This window comes from Podarcis erhardii (assembly GCF_964252035.2).
Source record: "Podarcis erhardii genome assembly, chromosome: 9".
Taxonomy (NCBI): domain Eukaryota; kingdom Metazoa; phylum Chordata; class Lepidosauria; order Squamata; family Lacertidae; genus Podarcis; species Podarcis erhardii.
This window is the reverse complement of record NC_138512.1, coordinates 29,357,970-29,376,207: the sequence shown is the minus strand read 5'-3', so window position 1 is coordinate 29,376,207 and position 18,238 is coordinate 29,357,970. Positions and strand designations below refer to the sequence as shown.

The following is an 18,238-nucleotide window of genomic DNA, read 5'->3' as shown; positions in this document are numbered from 1 at the left end:
GTGTGAATTACTTTTCTGTTGCTGGTTTTAGGTTTACATAAATGAAGTAGTAATACTCGGTCACATGTGCCAGAGGATATGTATAATATTCAGTGCCTTTAACTATAACAGAATGAGGCTATTTCCCCCCCTTAAAGATGCTCAAAAATTTACACGGCTTGCCACAAACCAGGTATGGGGAACCTTTTGTCCTCCAGACGTTGAACTACTATCCCCACCTGCCCCAGAGCAAGCAAGACCAAGAATTATGGAAATTGTAGTTCAGGAAGATCAGGAAGGCCAAAGGTTTCCCACACCTACTATAAATGATTTAGTTTGGAGTTCTTGCACATATATAGTAACTTATAGTTAATGTGCAATGTATTAATGTACCAGAGAGTTATGGCTTAATTTCTGTTGGAGCATGATTATACAGCTTCATCTGCCAGTGCATCTGCCTGTAACACAAGGGTAATAGCCCCACAGTGTTTATACTAGTTACACATCATGAGAACATAAGTCTGCTGGATCAGAGCCAATGGCCCATCTTACAGTGTTCGAAATTAGTCGGGTGCCAGGCGCATTCTGCAACAGACAACTAGCCTTTTGCAAGGAAGCCTAGCCTCTCCATCTGGCTGTCAGGCATGGGTGCGATGCCTCACCAAGTCAGCTGGTCTGCGGGGCACATGGAGTTATACTAGAGCAGGCTGCTTGTGATTACAGACTGGTGATTTCTATTTTTATTTTAAGAAGTATTACAATGGGGAACTTAACTGCACAACTGTCATACATATGGCAGGGAAAAGTTCAGTCTCATACATTGCAAAATTAATCCTTTTTGCAACTTGCCAAGGGGGATTTTGCCTGACAAGGTGCGCTGGACTTCCCCATGACTAAGCAGCTTCTCTATGAATGCAGCTTGTTCTATTGTTACAAACACTTGGTGTTATGCTTTGGGTTTCATCAGTGGAGATTTCTGCATGCGCTGACTGTGGGAATCAGGAGCTATGCTACAGTGTCCCTTCGTGTGAGTAGGCGTGTGACTGGTAGCCAAACACTCTTTGAGAACTGTTGCCCTTAGACATAATACACACCCTTCTAAGTACTGTTAATCACAAATGTAGCATTCTGAGAAGGCAGAATGCCTTGCAAACTTCATTTCTTTAAAATGCCAATTCAACTTTATGAGACAGACCAGTCGTAACACCAACCCGATGAGAAAACAAAACGGAAAGGAATTACTTGCTCCCCGTTGTGATCTTAGAACCATACAAACGTGTGAGCAAAACAAATTTTTTAACTAGGGGTGGCAAGCCCTGGAAAAGCTTCCCCGTGCAATTCTTTCTGCCCCACCAGGAAGCCACCATTTTACAACTGGCAGTAGAAAAAAGTAAAGTACAGCAGACACAGTGCAGGGTCTTTTTCTATCCCCCCCCCCCCATTATTTATTTATTAAACTTGTATATCGCCCTTCACCTGTAGATTTCAGGGCAGTTCTTTACCTAGCTCAGCACTCTGATGAGGATGCCAATTGCCCCTCTCATCTGATGCACAGATATTTGTGGAGGTGCTGTGTGTCCTATGTATGTGTAGACATGTCATAAATTTGGAAGTAGAACTAACAGTGTTTCTCAAAATCCCTGCCGCCGCCGCCACCTCCAACTTCAAATATCACTTGAAAAATTACTGGAGCCTCAGTGGACCACTTAGTGAACTTTTTTTCCTTCTAAAAATCAAAGCACATGCCTAATTTATATTTTAGTAACCATACCCTTACCTTTCTAATGCGATGGATGTGTCTGCTTTTGTGAGCAAAGCTCTGTGAAGTCACTCAGTCATCTCACTTTCAAGTTTGGTCACTGGAGTCATCGCTGTCACTGTCTTCATTATCTTTAGTACCGTTTATTTTAAGAGTTTTATAGGCTAGACATTTGATTTTTAAAAATATATATTTGCTGTTTATTTATATTGTAAGTATATGTGTATTGAGTTGTTTTGGGGCCCTTGGCTCTTTGTTGATTTAAGAGTCTTTGGCTCCTTATTTTTATAAATCACTTTTGGATATTTTATATAAAGAAAGTGGTCCATACATGATTAAATAAACTTCTTGGATTTCTTTCAACATTCTGTTTTCAACCACCAATCAATTATTTATGGTTGATGACTATCCTGCCTACTGCTCTGACAACTAGGCCTCACCTGCACTGTGTTTAAGGCGGTCATTGGAATCTCTCTGTCTCGAGAGACAATGGAGTGTGCCTCTGAGGGTGAAGTCAAACTGCTGCACTGGCAGCACCCAAATGACATTCCTGGGGCGCAAGCCTGGGCAGTGTGTATGGAGGTCCTGGACTACCCAGATAAGAAGACCTCCTCTCGGCCTCAGAGCAATACGTTAGACACCAGCTTAGCTGCAGGAGTTTCCTCATCTGCACTATATGTTTAAGATGACATCATACCACTTTTAACAGTCATGGCTTTCCCCAAAGAACTGCAGTTTGTTAAGGCTGTTAAGAGTTGTTAGAAACCCCCTATTACTGTCACAGAGCTACAATTCTCAAAGCTCCCCGGGAAGAGAGACTGACTCCTAACCACATTGGGTTTACTTCCTTGAGGGGAATTGGGGTCTCACCATAACTCTCAGCACTTTTAATAAAGATTTTTTTGGGGTGGAAGCCATGACTGTTTAAAGTGGTATCATACAGCTTTAAATGTATAGTGCAGATGGGACCCTAGTCTAGACCACTATTTCAGAAAATACTTAAGAGGGGAAATTAGTAGACTGCACCAGCATCTTACTATGAAAATCACAGCTCCTAGGCCAGAATCTTGTTAGCCTATTTGAATCCAGCCCTGGTTCAAAAGGCCTTGATTATCATAAAAAATAAAACACAGGCACAGCCAAGAACAGATATTCTTGACTGTACAACCTTTTCGCAGACCACAGAACAGAGTTCACAGACTACAGTTTGAGCATCTATATCTGTATCTTTTTTTTTCTTTTTTTTACTTCATAATCTGAGATAGCTTTGCAAAGAAAAAGGTCATTATGCAAATAATTGCACAAATAGTATTCTATAGTCTGGCTGGGGACAGGCTTTGAACTTGCAGACTTCTTTTACATAAGTGGCACATTTCATATGGCTACTCTTAAAATGTGGGGGGGGGGGGGGGACTTTCCAAAGTAGTTTGTGACATGGCATGGAAATCTAACGTTGATACAAAAACACAAGTTTGTTTTTCTAAACCCACTGGCCACGTACAAAACCCTGGACACGCCACAAGTATCTTTTCAGCCGCCCAGCCTATTAGTTTCTCCTTTGCACAGAGATCACACATTCAGAATTGTATTGGTAGCCCTGTACCTCCTCCCCATTCATAAGCAGCATGGCAAAAGTGCCCTTAAACAGAAAACAAAACTCATAAGCAGCATTCAGCATTACAGCAGTAGGCAGTGTTTTAACAAATCATTGATGCTAAGAGTACCTTACTGTAAAGAACATCATGTTGAGAGCACATTTTGTTCTTGTTTAACACTGGAAGAATGACTCATGCTTATGAAGTAGCAAACTCAGGCTGTGCTCCAAAAAAGGCACTTGTGCCAGTAAAGCAGAGCAGGCATCAATGCAGTTTGGAAGCTGCAAGAGCTTCTAAAACTGCAGCCCAGCAGGAATAATGTACAATATGTCCCAACAAGGTAAGTGTTTCTGGATGGAATGAGGCTTTTGCAGCTGGAGACTTTTGAGAATCAGTGCTCCTCTGGGTAGACCCATTGTGACTAGAATCAAGACCCTCTATGGGTGGCAATCTTATGCACATCTACTTGAGAGTAAATGCTGCTAAATTAAACAAAAGTCACTTCTCTGTCTACACCATGGGTAGGCAAACTAAGGCCCGGGGGCTGGATCCGGCCCAATCACCTTCTTAATCCGGCCCATGAATGGTCCGGGAATCAGCGTGTTTTTACATGAGTAGAATGTGTCTTTTTATTTAAAATGCATCTCTGCGTTATTTGTGGGGCACAGAAATCCCCCCCATATAGTCTGGCCCCCCACAAGGTCTGAGGGACAGCGGACTGGCCCCCTGCTGAAAAGGTTTGCTGACCCCTGGTCTACATGCAAGTAACACAAACCCGTTTCTAAAATCTGACCATAGTTCTACATGTAAGTGAAAACAGCCATAGTTTTTAATCTATATCCAACTCCACGCTACTTTGTGGCACAAACGATCCAAGTTTTCGAAGGGTGTCTCACAACACCCTTATGTCCTAAAGGGAACTCTCAATTTGGTGTGACTTTCAGATGCAGGTGTATCCTTCTGATTCACCCTCACTGTAAAGCAGGAGGACTAACCTGTGGCTCTCCAGATGTTGCTCTCCATCATCCCTGACCATTAATGGGCCATGTTGGGTGAGGCTGATGGGAACTGGTTGGGAGTCCAACAACATCTGGAAGGCCGCAGGCTCCCCACTACTGCTTCCGAAAGTAGCAAATTACTTGAGATGTGACTATATGATCTATCGCCAGGAAGGAAGGGGTTTTTAACCAGGTGGCCAGAGAGATTGCATGTTAAAATAACATCCTTCTTTCTCCCCATAGAGCAGTGTCTGGAGGCACCAGATAAGGGGTCCACACATTTTTTCTGGCTTTGGTAGCTGCCTACCAACTGTACTGTTTTTAATGGTGTTTTGTGTTTTATTGTACAGTACACCACACTGATATTTTACGAGATGGCAGCTAGAGCTGAGCAATGTCTAGTTTTCAACAAATTAATCAGGACTGTTATTAATTTGAGATGGGATGGGGAGACACAATACACCCCTAAGTAATGCTCTTGAACATAGCCCACAGTGTTATTTTAAAATGGCCATCCTTCAGTACAAGCACAATTTCTGCCCCAAGAAATGTTGCGCCATTACTGGCGTCAGTGCTACAATATAGGAAGTGTAAATAACTGAAACTTGTCCCAGTGTCCACATTTATTTTGAGAATGCAGGACCAGGCCAAAGAGCCATCAGGTCCAGCATTCTCTTCCCCCAGTGGCCAAACAGACACCTACAAGAAAGCCACAGCAGAACAGTGCAGTAATAGCACCTGGGGCATCCTGGCTGATGCTGGCGCTAATATGTAGTAATAATGACTAGGAGCTATCAATATGCCTTATCTTCCATGAATTTGCCCAATCCCGCTTTAAAGCTATCTATGGTAGCTGTCATCATGATACCTTGCAGTAGCAAATGTTTGCCCTGAATCTCCCACCATTCAGCATCACTGGATGACCTGGGTTTTTAGAGGAGAAAATGCTCTCCACATCACATATTTTATAAACCTCTATTATGTCCCCTGTTACTCATCTTTTTTTCAAAACCAGAAAGAACCAAGCATTGTAAGCTTTCCTTAGAGGGGAGTTCTGCTCTGCTGGTTGGAGGCAGTATGCTTTTGAATACAGTGGTACCTCTGGATGCGAACAGGATCTGTTCCGGAGCCCCATTTGCATCCTGAAGCAAATGCAAGATGCGACTGCGCATCTGGTTCCACCACTTCCGTGCATACGCGTGACGTCATTTTGAGTGTCTGCGCATGCGGCGAAACTCGGAAGTAACGCATTCCGTTACTGCCGGGTCTCCACAGAGCGCAACCTGGAAATATTTAAGCTGAAGCGTATTTATCCTGAGGTATGACTGTACCATTTGCTGGAAAATACAGGAGGGGAGAGTGCTACTGAGCTCAGGTTCTGCTTGCGGGATTCCCATAGCCAACTTGTTGGCCATAGTGAGAACAGGATGCTAGCCTAGATGTTCTTAGGAGTTGCTCTAGCCCCTTGATTGTTTTTGACTGCCCTTTTCTGGCTCAATCTTGTGAGGTGAGATCAGAACTGCGGACGGTATGCTAAGTTTGGTCACACCAAAAGTCTGTAAATAGGCACTATAATATTGACAGTTCTATTTTCAAACAATTTCCAAAAAAGGAATTTGCCGCAACACACGGCATCAACATTTTCACCAACCTATGCACCACTGCTAGTTCACATTCCATCAGTGTATATGTGAAGTTTTTTTTACCCCAGTATCACTTCATACTAAACTGCATTTGCCATTTTAATACCCATTCCCCAGTTTGGAGAGATCCTTTCTGGGGTCCTCACAATTGCTTTTTGTCTTTTAATCCCCTGAATAATTTGAAGTCTTTAGCAAACTTGGCTGCCTCACTACTCACCCTACCTCTAGATAATTTGTGAACAAGTTAAAAAGTACTTGTCCCAAGACTTTGGCTATGTTTATATTTGCATACTAACTGAGCTGGTATGAATATCTGATCTTAAGAGTTAATGATAGGCCCTTTTCCTATGCGATCTCTGGGATCCAAGAGAACCAGATTGAGATTTTCAAAAATGGTAGCATTTCCTCAAATTAGGAATTCTAGACTGCCCAACGCAAAGGATGCCGTTCTTTTGAAGGGAATTTGCTACAATTTAGGGATAGGGAAAATCAAACCTGGACCAAACAAAGACTTAGAACACCAAAAATCCCCTTGTTCCAAATAACCTTTAGACCAGGACTTCCTTACACTCAGTAAAAGTCAGTTGCACTTAAGTCCATTTGAAATTAATGGGGCTTAAGTTTGCTGTTTAAAAACTTGTTTCATTGATTTCAATGAGTGACTCTCACTGGAATTGAGTTGTTGTGTTCCTCATAATAATAATAATAATTTATTATTTCTACCCCGCCCATTTGACTGCATTACCCCAACCACTTTGGGTGGTTTCCAGCATATATAAAAACATAATAAAGCAAAAACAAAGCCTTAAAAAGCTTCAGATGATTATATAGTTACTCATCTCCTTGACATCTGATGGGAGGGCATTCCAAAGGTGGGTGGGTGCCACTACTGAGAAGCCCCCCCCCCATTACTTCTCACATAGCCTAGTTTTCATGCTGAGCAATTTTTGCAGACAAAGTACATTTTGATATTACAGGCACAGAACATTGCAACATTCATAGCCAATATACTTTTATGCCCCTCACTTCAATGGCTCTTTTGTATTCAGTGTCATGATTCAGTGAAAAGTGGAAATGCAGGTTTACAGACTATCAAATTTTAATTCATGTAAAATTCTAGCGGTTTCTTTAAGTGTGGCAACCACTGCTGACTTCTAGCTGTCTCCTTAGAGACAGTCACATACAAGACATGCACAGAACTCTGTGCACACCGGGTTTTCACAAAAGACTGCTCTGCACTGGTATGCCTGCTGCCTCTGCACATGACATTTACGGCTAAATCCCAGTGAGCAAAGGGGCTGCCATGCTACAATCTAAGGTTGTTAGAACAAATCCTTTAAAAGTGGCAAAGCATAAACTGGGGCGGTAATGATTTTAGATTAATTAAACCAGAGTAAATCAACCAGATGGCACCATGAATTTGCTAACAAGAGATTCTGTTCTAAGGTACACTTTCCTAAGTAAGGTAAAGGTAAAGGGACCCCTGACCATTAGGTCCAGTCATGACTGACTGGGGTTGCGGCGCTAATCTTGCTTTATTGGCCGAGGGAGCTGGCGTACAGCTTCCGGGTCATGTGGCCAGCATGACTGAGCTGCTTCTGGCGAACCAGAGCAGTGCATGGAAATGCGGTTTACCTTCCCACCGTAGTGGTACCTATTTATCTACTTGCACTTTGACATGCTTTCGAACTGCTAGGTTGGCAGGAGCGGGGACCCCGTTGCAGGGATACAAGCTGCCGACCTTCTAATTGGCAAGCCCTACACTCTGTGCATGTACCTAAACACAATGACCAACAAAGAAGGCCAACATAGGCAGCTGTGACATTCTAGAACCGCCTTTCTCAACCTTGTGTTCCTGAACTCCAACTCCCATCATCCCTGACCACTGGCCATGCTGGCTGGGGGGCTGATGGCAGTTGCCGTTTAGCAGCACCTAGAGGCCCACAGGTTCCCCAAACCCTGCCCTAGAATAATAACCATCCCTTGGCAAAAACAAAAAACGTCGGTTTCCAACCTATTCGGCCTGACTTCAAGCAAAAACGGGTAAGGCTAGCGCGCGAAAGGGGGTATATCTGCTAGCCCTTACACCAGATAAGCCGAGCTTCCGGGAACAAAATGCACCTAGTCTCGCCTTTCTCCTCCCACGCCTCGAGCCGCAGAAGTATCCAGTGCCGCGTTCTATTGCCTCGAATCCGGCTCCCCATTGGTTAAGCGGAGCAGACACGTCACGGCTTGACCCGGCCGCTGAGGCGGAGGAGAAAAGGAAGTGGCCGAGCCAGGCTTGTGTAACCAACAACCTACTTCGCGGGGGGGGGGGGGAAGGGTCACGCTTGTATTTGGGGGAGGCGGGGGCTCCCCCCGCCGCCGCGGGCAGAGTGGCACCTCCAGGTGTGTCTCCCCCCCCCCCGCACAAGTGCCAGTTGCTAGTTAAGGGCGGGAAGTGGCCATTTCCTCCCTTTCTCTCCGGCTCCAGCCCAAGGCCGCCTCCCTGCCTGGTTCTTCCTCTTACATACAGCCTCTCGGGGAGGGGCAGGGGAGAGCGGAGATGGCAGCCGCAAGGCCTCTGCGGGGAAAAGCAAAAAAAGAGCACACGGCGCCCTTCGGTACCAAGCACACGTTACGAAACCACCCAGCCCAATTCCCCCCTCCCCGACCTCATTTCACAGCACCGAGTGGGAAAGGAAAAGCATATAGGAAGCGGCAGCCGCAGGGCCCCGGGAACCGCCCGGGTCTCCTCTCTCGGCAAAGCGATTTCTACCGGAACGGGCCTTGCCCCACCATGGCTGGGTTCAAAGTCCCCGAGGTGGGAAGAGAAATCCTTCCCCTGCCCGCCCCCCGGTTTTATGCACAGCTCCCCTTCGTGCATTGCAGGGTTGGGGGCACTCGCTCGCTCACCTAGCTTCCACGCCCGCGAAGAGGCTGGTCAGCTGCCAGAAATAATATCCGCATGGCCAACGTATCCCGGGATCGAAAACAACAAGTGTCCACCAGCTCAGCAGCTCCATTAGCTTCTCTCGTCAACCTCCGCGGGAGTGAAAATAAAAGTTGCTTCCTCCGCGTCCCCCAAGCAAGGTGCTCCTGGGCTCGGTTCAAATTCTGTGCTCCTAAATCCAGATTATTTTCTCCCTTCCGCCCCGTCGCAATCGCTCCTCGCCTTTGTTTCTGCCGCTATTTCTCGCCATCCGGCAACCCCCTAAGCAAACCGCCTGTTTCAGAGCCCCACAACCAGCGAGAGAAACGCGTCCTTCCAGCCGATCCCTTCCCAGCCTCTGCAAATCCAAAAGTGAAATTAAAAGCCCTGCATTCTCTTACCAGTAGCTGCACCTAAAATCATATGACCCGCAACGGCGCTGGCCTTTTATTTTTGTTTTCAATCAAGATCAATAGCAACATTTCTGGAAGCAAACGTCTCAAGCATGTGGGGGGGGGGCGGGGAGAGAAACGCCTAATCTGCAAAGGATTAATATTTGGGTTTTGGTTTTTGTTTAGAAAAAAATGCCTTACCAATAAGTTTGTTTCGCGTTATTTATGGCAGTTCCCTTCAAGGTTATCGCGGTTGCCAAGAGACGCAAAATGGAAAGGAAAACAGGCGGCTGCATAAATCGCGGGAGCAAAACTAAAAGTTATTCCCTCCTCCTCTGCTTTTGGCGGAGATCAGCCCAGATCGAAAGCAAAACAAGGGGAGGAAGCCGCGAGGAGCTGAGTCTTGGAAATCCCCCCCTCCCTTCCTCCTCCTCCTGCTCCTTTTCCAGGCCTGTTTGTGCAGAGAGCGAGAGAAGGGGAGGTGGGGGCTGGAAGGAGAGAAAGGGGTGCGGAAGTTTGCCGCAGCCGTTCATTGGCAGGCTCCGCTGCTTTCATCAGTTCTCAGAAAAGTCGATTTCATTTTCACTTCCCTCCAGCAACAGCGACATCAGCCCACGGCGAGCGGGTGGAAAGTGGCTGGTGGGGGAGGGGGAGGCGGAAATAGAGGTTTCGGTTCCTCGGTAAGGGAAACCAGGGCTTACAAGCAGCCACTGCTTCCCCCCTCCTCGTCTTCGCCTCCTTTTTCTGTGGTCGGATGCTGTATCCTGGGGACGGAATGGCGCCCGAGCATCTTCCAGAGCCTTGTGCGAAGAGACCCAGGGGGACCGAGAGATGCTGGATCCGACCTTGGGCGTTGCACGCCGTGTGTGTGTGTGTGTGTGTGTGCGCGCGCGCGCGCGCTGTGGAACCGGCGGCCTCTGGCAGAACCGGGAGATTCGGCTTGTTTTGTTGCTAAAAAAAGAGAGCCAAGTTTCTAGTCATTGTGAAACAAACAATAACAGCCTAAGAGGCAGTGGCTGCTTATCTAAGCGAGGATTTGAGAAGTCAGGGCATACAGTGCCGTGCCACATGTATAATTTTCTTTTCTTTCTTCTGAATTTTTATTTATAATGAGGTTGGGGAAATAATCAGTGGGATTGTTTTTTTAAGCAGCCAACCACTGTGAAACTCCTCCCTTTTCGAAAAGTCACTTCCTGTATAGCATGTGCTGTTGTTGAAAAAACCACAGGGCCAAATCCTCTTGGGTGTAGAATTAGCTGCATGGTCCTTTAGTTCCAAGCCCATGCCTTGTGTTTCTTTTGGTGGTGGCATCCTGCCTATGGAATGCAATACCCAGGAAGGCTTGCCTAGTATCTACTCTCTCATCATTTTGATTCCCGGCAAAGATCCATCTATTTTCCATGGCTTTTTAACATTTATTGAGTCTTTAATCCTCTTTCATTGCTTGTTTTTACTATTTCATTGCTGTCATATTCCTTTTCATGGTTACTTATTAATACATAAATTCATAAATAACAATAATAACCTGCCCTGAAAATATTTATTGAAAGCCTGGGGAAGAAAGTGAAACAAACATGTCTCAAGATGGCTTAAAAGAATTAGAGAAATTATCTAGCCAACTTAATTATTAAATTAGTCTTCCTTGCCTACAAAACTTAAAACGTGTCTTTCAAAAGACTGGCGTCATAGAATAAAGCAGATACATCTCCCAAGTCAGCAGAACTTCCTGGCTGATGGTTTTTTTGTTTGTTTTGTAGCCCACTCCTTTTCTGAGATGATTCAATGACATGGTGTATGATTTCTGGCAAAGATGAACTGGAATTCAGACATTAATGACTCATTGTGCTTATTGCCTCTGTCTTCGCTGCTTCTTTTTCAGATGCCACTTGTAACTTCCACTTTTTAATCTTTGTTCAAAACGCATACCAAAAGCAAAACTTTGTCTCACACACCAGAAAAAATAAAATTATTGGCAACCAGCTCTGCAGCCTTTAAAGGTGGGGGGATATTGCTGGACAAATACTAAAGTTAATTCCAGTCCACCTGTTGCCAGAATTCCCTTTTACATATACACATTGACACATATATTACACTTTCAGTTTATCGAATTAGCCGAATTTAATGGAGGTGTTTGGAGTCATAGCTCAGTGGTGGAGCATCTCTAGGTATAGCTGGAAAATATCCTGTCTGAAACTCAGGAGAGGTGCTGCTGGTCAGTATTGCTAAATAGTACTGAGCTAGAAAGACCAATGGGCCTGACTCATCATAAGACATCTTCCTGTGTTCTTAAATAAAGGGAAATTAGGGAATTAACCAGCTTTGGTTCATTTAGGGTCCCAGCTGAAGACACCTTTTCTGCCAGGCCCAATAGATGCTTGGCTATGTACTGAGTGATATACTAAATAGATGGAGATGGGTATATTTCAAATAATGTTATAGTTCTTATTCTTTATTGGGTTTTACATTACTGTGTCATCCCCCCTGGTCATGTGTGATGAAGCGAGAGGGAATGCAAAATCCGTAAGTTAGAAATACACATTCAAAACAAACAACAAAACATGCAACTCACAGTTCAAAAACAACCTCTCCTGGATCTGAAGTAGTAAATGGATCTGATCTCCTGGATCTGAAGAAGTAAAGCTGTGTGGTACCAGCATACTGATGAACACTGCAGCCCAAACCTCCAACTTCTGCCAGTGGTTTCATGTAGCTGTTAAAGAGCATAAGGGATAGTATTGAACCCTGGGATACACCAGACAGCAATAGCCATGAAGTGAAACAATCGTCTCCCAGTATCACCTTCTAGAAAGGCTTCTCTAGAACATAAGGAACCACCGCAGGACCAGGTCTTGTAAAAACAACCCAGATAAGCAGTCCAGAAGGACACCATGGCCAATGAAAGGTCCAGGAGAACTAAGAACATGGCACTTCTTCAATCAATTCTCTGGTATAAATCTTCCATTGGGGGCTCAGGCTGTTCCTGTGCCAAAAGCTGGATTGGAACAGATCCAAATAATTCATCATCCAAGACCATCTGGAGCTGAGAGGTCCTACCACCTGGCCCATTCACCTTGCAGTGAAGCTTATTTTGGAAGCTTACAAAACCACCACAGTTAATGTCAGTGTCCTTTATTGGTAATGTCAGCATATCCTGGCACTTCTCTCAGGCCTCTAAAATCTTAACAGATAATTTTTTACCATTCATCAAGTGTCTCATACTTATCATAACAATATTTTTTACCTCAGTCTAGCACCTTTCATGTGTCTTCCTCTGTCTTAGTTCACATAAATACTAACGTACATAATTACAGTGGTACCTCGGGTTACATACGCTTCAGGTTACATATGCTTCAGGTTACAGACTCCGCTAACCCAGAAATGTTACCTCGGGTTAAGAACTTTGCTTCAGGATGAGAACAGAAATCGTGCTCCAGTGGCACAGCGGCAGCAGGAGGCCTCATTAGCTTAAGTGGTGCTTCAGGTTAAGAACAGTTTCAGGTTAAGTACGGACCTTCGGAACGAATTAAGTACTTAACCTGAGGTACCACTGTACTAGGGAATCCCTTTATAGGTTACATATATTCTGCAAGCTTCTATTTCAAAGACTGCTTCACATCAGAAAATAATGCGCTTTGGCTTTGAGGAAGCTGCCAGAAAAAGTGGTTCTTCAAAACAGGAACCTATAAATTTGCCCTCCAGGCAAATTTTTAAAAACCAAACCAAACCAAAACAAAACACGCACAGCAGGAATGGGGAACTTGTGGGCCTCCAGATTGGCAGTGCAGGGATGGGAGAAATTGTTAATAAATTCCAATCTGACACAAATATATATTTTAAAACCCTGATAATTTCAAGAATAATGGCAGTATCCTGGTGCCATCTTCAAAACCTGGAAACAATAAAATACGCAGGCCATGCTTTTAACAACAGATCACATGTACAGATCCTGAAAACAATACAGTGGTACCTCAGGTTACATATGCTTCAGGTTACATACGCTTCAGGTTACATACGCTTCAGGTTACAGACTCCGCTAACCCAGAAATAGTGCTTCAGGTTAAGAAATTTGCTTCAGGATGAAAACAGAAATCGGGCTCCAGCGGCGCAGCGGCAGCAGGAGGCCCCATTAGCTAAAGTGGTGCTTCAGGTTAAGAACAGTTTCAGGTTAAGTACGGACCTCTGGAACGAGTTAAATACTTAACCTGTAGGTATTTTGATGCCTAAATGTAGTAAAGGGAGGCAGCAGTAGATTTCATTATATTTTTCCTCATAACTAGGGAACCACTTTATTGGGAAAGGAATTAAGAAGTGGTACTCGCTTGTGATAGAAATATGCTACATTAAGATATTTAACTTTGGTGTAAATGACAGGCCATTAGGAACTTAACAATTGAGTGCTAAGTATGTTTCCTTGGGAGCAATTCAGACTGTGTTCAGTGGGACTTGCCTCATGGCAGAAAAAGAGTGAGGCCTTTGAGGAGAAGCTGTGTGCCCAGGAGGTCTATGCCGATTCATAGATGTCTGTCTCCCCACTTCCATGGGAACCTACTGTTTTAGCTTGTCTGTGTTGTAAGCCCTAAAAAGCCTGAAACACTTCTTGTCAGACTACAGTGGTACCTCGGGTTACATAAGCTTCAGGTTACAGACTCCGCTAACCCAGAAATAGTATCTCGGGTTAAGAACTTTGCTTCAGGATGAGAACAGAATTCATGAGGTGGTGGCGCATCGGCAGCGGGAGGCCCCATTAGCTAAAGTGGTGTTGCAGATTAAGAACAGTTTCAGGTTAAGAACGGACCTCCGGAACGAATTAAGTACGTAACCAGAGGTACCACTGTAATAGATCCCCCCCCCACTTGGCAAATAGTGACATGGATCAGTACATAGAATACCACTCTAGCATTTGTCAAATGAAACTAAGAATACCTCTTTTATTAGATGAAGTCATCCCAGGAAAAAAAGGTACAAGTTAGTATGGTGTAATGGTTACAGTGATGGGCTGGGACTTGGGAGGCCGAGGTTCAAACTGACTGTTAGGCGTGAAACAACTTGGATGAATGTGACTAAATATTCACAACAGATGAGAAGTATAGAAACAATATATTTAAAAGTTATGAAGATTACTGAAATAAGGAGAAAAAATATTTAAGAAAAAATAAAACACAGGCTGAATCAAGTTAAGCTTGAGGAAATAAAAGAGGCTTGGAAAATGATAGAACTCCCCATATAACTGGTGGCTTTTGATCTGGTCTGTGATTGGTTCAGTTTGTGGGTGAAAGGCCTGATTGGACACTGAGTGAGGTTCTTAAATCAATTTGGCAGTTAGAAGCAATCTAAGTGGCTCTATAAATCAAACTGCACCCCAGCAAAATTGCTGGCAAGAATATTGGAGTTCTATAGTAGCCTGAACCAATAAGAATGGAATGTTTTCAATCTCTGCACCCCCCTGCTCAATTATATCCAATCTGTATTTTCTTTACATGAATTTTAATATTGATTATTTAATTAACTGTATATATATATATATATATATATATATATATATATATATATATTCTGTTCTTCAGCCAAAAGAGGCTTCCACAGCCACTAATAGATCAAGACAAAGACAGTACCTGCCTTCAGTCTTAGAATCTGGAGAAACACAGCACAGAAGGATAATGGATCTAATGTTTGTCTAGGGATTAAATTTTTTTTTTTTTTATTCAGCTTTCATTTAAAGGTCACACCTAAGTCACACTTCGCAAAATAATATGCAAACCAAAACACAAGTATCCTTCAATATTCACACCTCTCTGAATTTCGCAGTGTAGTTTTCTAGTCAAGTAATATGTAACAAATAAATAAATGTGTATACATCAGAAAAAATGAGAGGAAGGAGGAAGGATGGGGAAGAAATTAATTTCAGGTTGCATTTAAAGACAAACCTGCCAAATCTATGTTTTCTGAAACAAATACGCAAACATCCTTTGAAATTCATACTTCTCTGAATTTTGCAATGTAGTTCTCTAGCCAAGCAGTGTGTACAAAAATAAATGTGATGCATAAATTAGTGAATATAGCACAGATAAATCCATTAGATTATGGAAAACTGTTCTCCAAAACTTTGTACATTAGAAGAAACCCACACTAAAATGCAGATAAATTTTCATGAGGAATAGTTTTTTTGAAAATTGCCAGCTGATGTGGAAATATAGAGAACTGAACTTAAGAATGAGAAACTGAGAGGAACCAAAATTGACCAGATTTGTCTACCCCAGGAGGGAGAACTATGTATGATGATTAATATAATGCAATATAATAACAAAGAATTTATAAGAAAAACAGCATCCTGTAAACATACCTCTTCAACCTCTCCTTTTCTTCCTTTGTAAGGGAATACAATGGAGTAAGAGAGACTGAATTAAAATACTTCATTTGGAAAAGATATGTGAAAATAAATATGTGAAGGCCCCTCTTAAAGAGTAGGAAGGACTAGATGGCAGAAATAGCTGCAGGCGGTGACTTATAAAAGTATAACAAAATAAAGAAAATGGAAATGTAAGAACAAGAAGCACTCAGGGGTCTAGAAAGAATGTACAGGGGAAACTAATAATCTGGAGCAACAGAATGCAAACATTTCAAAGTTAGATTTTAAAATCAATGCAATGAAGAGAGGAAGCCAATGTAAAGAGGTTTAAAAAAGCAATATGAGAACGAGCCTTTTCAGTGGTGGCTCCCCATTTGTTGCTCTCCCTCGGGAGACTCACCTGGCTCCATTGTTACATATCTTCAGGCACCAGGCAAAAACATTATTTATTAGCCAGGCCTTTGGCTTTTAACTATCTGTGGCCTTTTAGAGTGAGTGGGATGCTTTTAATGTATTTCTTCCCTACTTTTAATGTATGTATTTGTGAGTTGCTTTGTAAGTTGCTTTGAGTTGTTATGGCAAAAAAGTGACTAACAAATTAAGTAAGTAGAAATAAATAAAAAGGGGGAAATACTGTCATATTTATAAGCCAGATAAATGAAATAAGCTGCAGAGTAAATAGAACAGAGCAAGGCCACATCCACACCATACTGTACATTCTAAATGAATTTAAATCACTTGGCTTCACCCAAAGAATCCTGGGAACTGTAGTTTATCTCTCAGAGAGCTACTATCCATCTGTCTCGAGAGACAATGGAGTGCACCTCCGTGGGTGAAGTCAAACTGCTGTGTCATCAGCACCAAAGTGAACTCCCCAGAGGTCCTGGGCTGCTCAGACAACAATGCCACAAATAAATAAAAATGCAAGTATTTATGCTTTCTTTGCTGCAATTAAGTAAATTTGTATAAATCCTGAAAAGACACTGGACCAGGAAACATTTCTTAACTAACTTTTACTCTGTAGCACCGTTGTGGAAATATTAACTCTATGTGGGAGACAAGGCTATAACTCCTGATTTCTCTGAAGATGTATACCAACCCATGCAAGTGTGGGTGGGAATTATAAGCAGTTCAACCATCTATTTATTAAATGTGAATTTGCAATATTATTGAACAGTTTTAGATTATTTACCTAGATATTAAGGCTACATACACACCATGCATTTACTGCGAACTTTCGTTTACTCCTCACACAGCTACAATTTATGGTACTCTCGACATTGTAAGTTCCCACAGTTCTTTGAGAGAAACATGCTTATAATGTATGGTGTGTACACAGATTGCAGCACAGTCCTTTGTATGTTTATTCAGAAATAAATCCCTCTGTGGGACTTATTCCCAAGCAAGTATATATTCTAGAAGATGCTTCAATCAGGATTTGTTGGGTTCTTCTGGTTTTACATCAGATACTCCTGAGCAGCTTTCAGCCTTGGCAAATTATTTCATTATCTCTAGTGACACCCTGTGGCAATGATCTCATGCCCACATAGCACATTATAATACAGTGGTACCTCCGGTTGTGGATGGGATCCTTTCCGGAGCTCTGGTCGGATCCTGAGGTTTCCACAACTGGAGGGACCACTTCTGCGCATGTGCGCAGCATGGTAGAACACTTCTGTGCATGCCTGTGTGGCGAAACCCGCTTACGTATCCCAAAGGAGATGTAACTGGAGGTGAATGTAAGTAGAGGTACCACTGTAGTCTGGATTGAGATGATATAGTACTGTACAGTGAAATTCCTTTGGACTATTGCTGGTGTTATTTCTATAAAACCATCAGTCTATAGGGAGTTTTACAGCATAACCCAGGAAAGAAGAGACCCCTGTCCCAGGTATACATAATATTTTTATCAAAGCCATGTAAATTCCAGTCATTGGACTAGCAAAAGTAAATGAAAGTATTTTAGTTGGGTTTACTTTCACTTACATCTGGATTCCAGGATTAAGTCACACATCAAGTAAATAAATGCATCTGGTGGGCCCTATAGCCAACGTTGCTGCAGCCTTGCAGCATGTACCATTAATACGGGCAGTATTGTGTGAAATCAGCTTTCATACACAATTCTAGCCTGCAGTCCTCAGCACACATACTGGCAGGGAATAAACATCCAACATGGTGGGACTTCAGAATTCATAGGATTGCACTGCAAAGAGACCAGATTAAGAAGTAAAATCAAAGTTGCCATTATACTTAAAATGGATACTGTGTAAAATCTTGGTTGATTCTTCAGGACATAAGGACACTTAGAAGACTCATTGGAGAAGTCATTTGGGGATCTGTACTGAAGGGAGGTTGTAAAAAGGTAAAGGGACCCCTGACCATTAGGTTCAGTCGTGTCCGACTCTGGGGTTGCGGCACTCATCTCGCTTTATTGGCCGAGGGACCCGGCGTACAGCTTCCGGGTCATGTGGCCAGCAGGACTGAGCTGCTTCTGGCAAACCAGAGCAGCGCACAGAAACACTATTTACCTTCCCGCCGGAGCGGTACCTATTTATCTACTTGCACTTTGACGTGCTTTCGAACTGCTAGGTGGGCAGGAGCTGGGACCAAGCAAC

The 18,238-nt window shown here is 43.2% G+C and overlaps 1 protein-coding gene and 2 long non-coding RNA genes across 7 annotated transcripts in view; 2 read left to right on the top strand and 1 right to left on the bottom strand.

The window, feature by feature from the left end:
- Positions 1 to 9,708, bottom strand: part of IRF2 (interferon regulatory factor 2) — a 42,117-nt gene extending 32,409 nt beyond the window's left edge. Inside the window, exons 1-2 of one of the 5 annotated variants that reach the window (XM_081875905.1) lie at positions 9,479 to 9,708; positions 8,870 to 9,243 (exon numbers count right to left, since the gene is read on the bottom strand). The gene's annotated coding sequence lies outside the window, so the exon portion shown is untranslated. Of the gene's footprint in view, positions 1 to 8,869; positions 9,244 to 9,286; positions 9,410 to 9,478 lie in introns of those variants that run through there. The other 4 variants (XM_081875907.1, XM_081875904.1, XM_081875906.1 and 1 more) reach the window with 4 other exon arrangements.
- LOC309349740 lies at positions 7,806 to 9,041 on the top strand. The gene is made up of 2 exons (XR_014160154.1): positions 7,806 to 8,017; positions 8,846 to 9,041. It is a non-coding gene; the product is annotated as an uncharacterized lncRNA (long non-coding RNA).
- Positions 9,709 to 13,822: 4,114 nt separating the features above from the next.
- On the top strand, positions 13,823 to 17,588 carry LOC309349734. Its single transcript, XR_014160148.1, has 3 exons — positions 13,823 to 13,890; positions 14,118 to 14,236; positions 14,842 to 17,588. It is a non-coding gene; the product is annotated as an uncharacterized lncRNA (long non-coding RNA).
- The last annotated feature ends 650 nt before the right edge of the window (positions 17,589 to 18,238 follow it).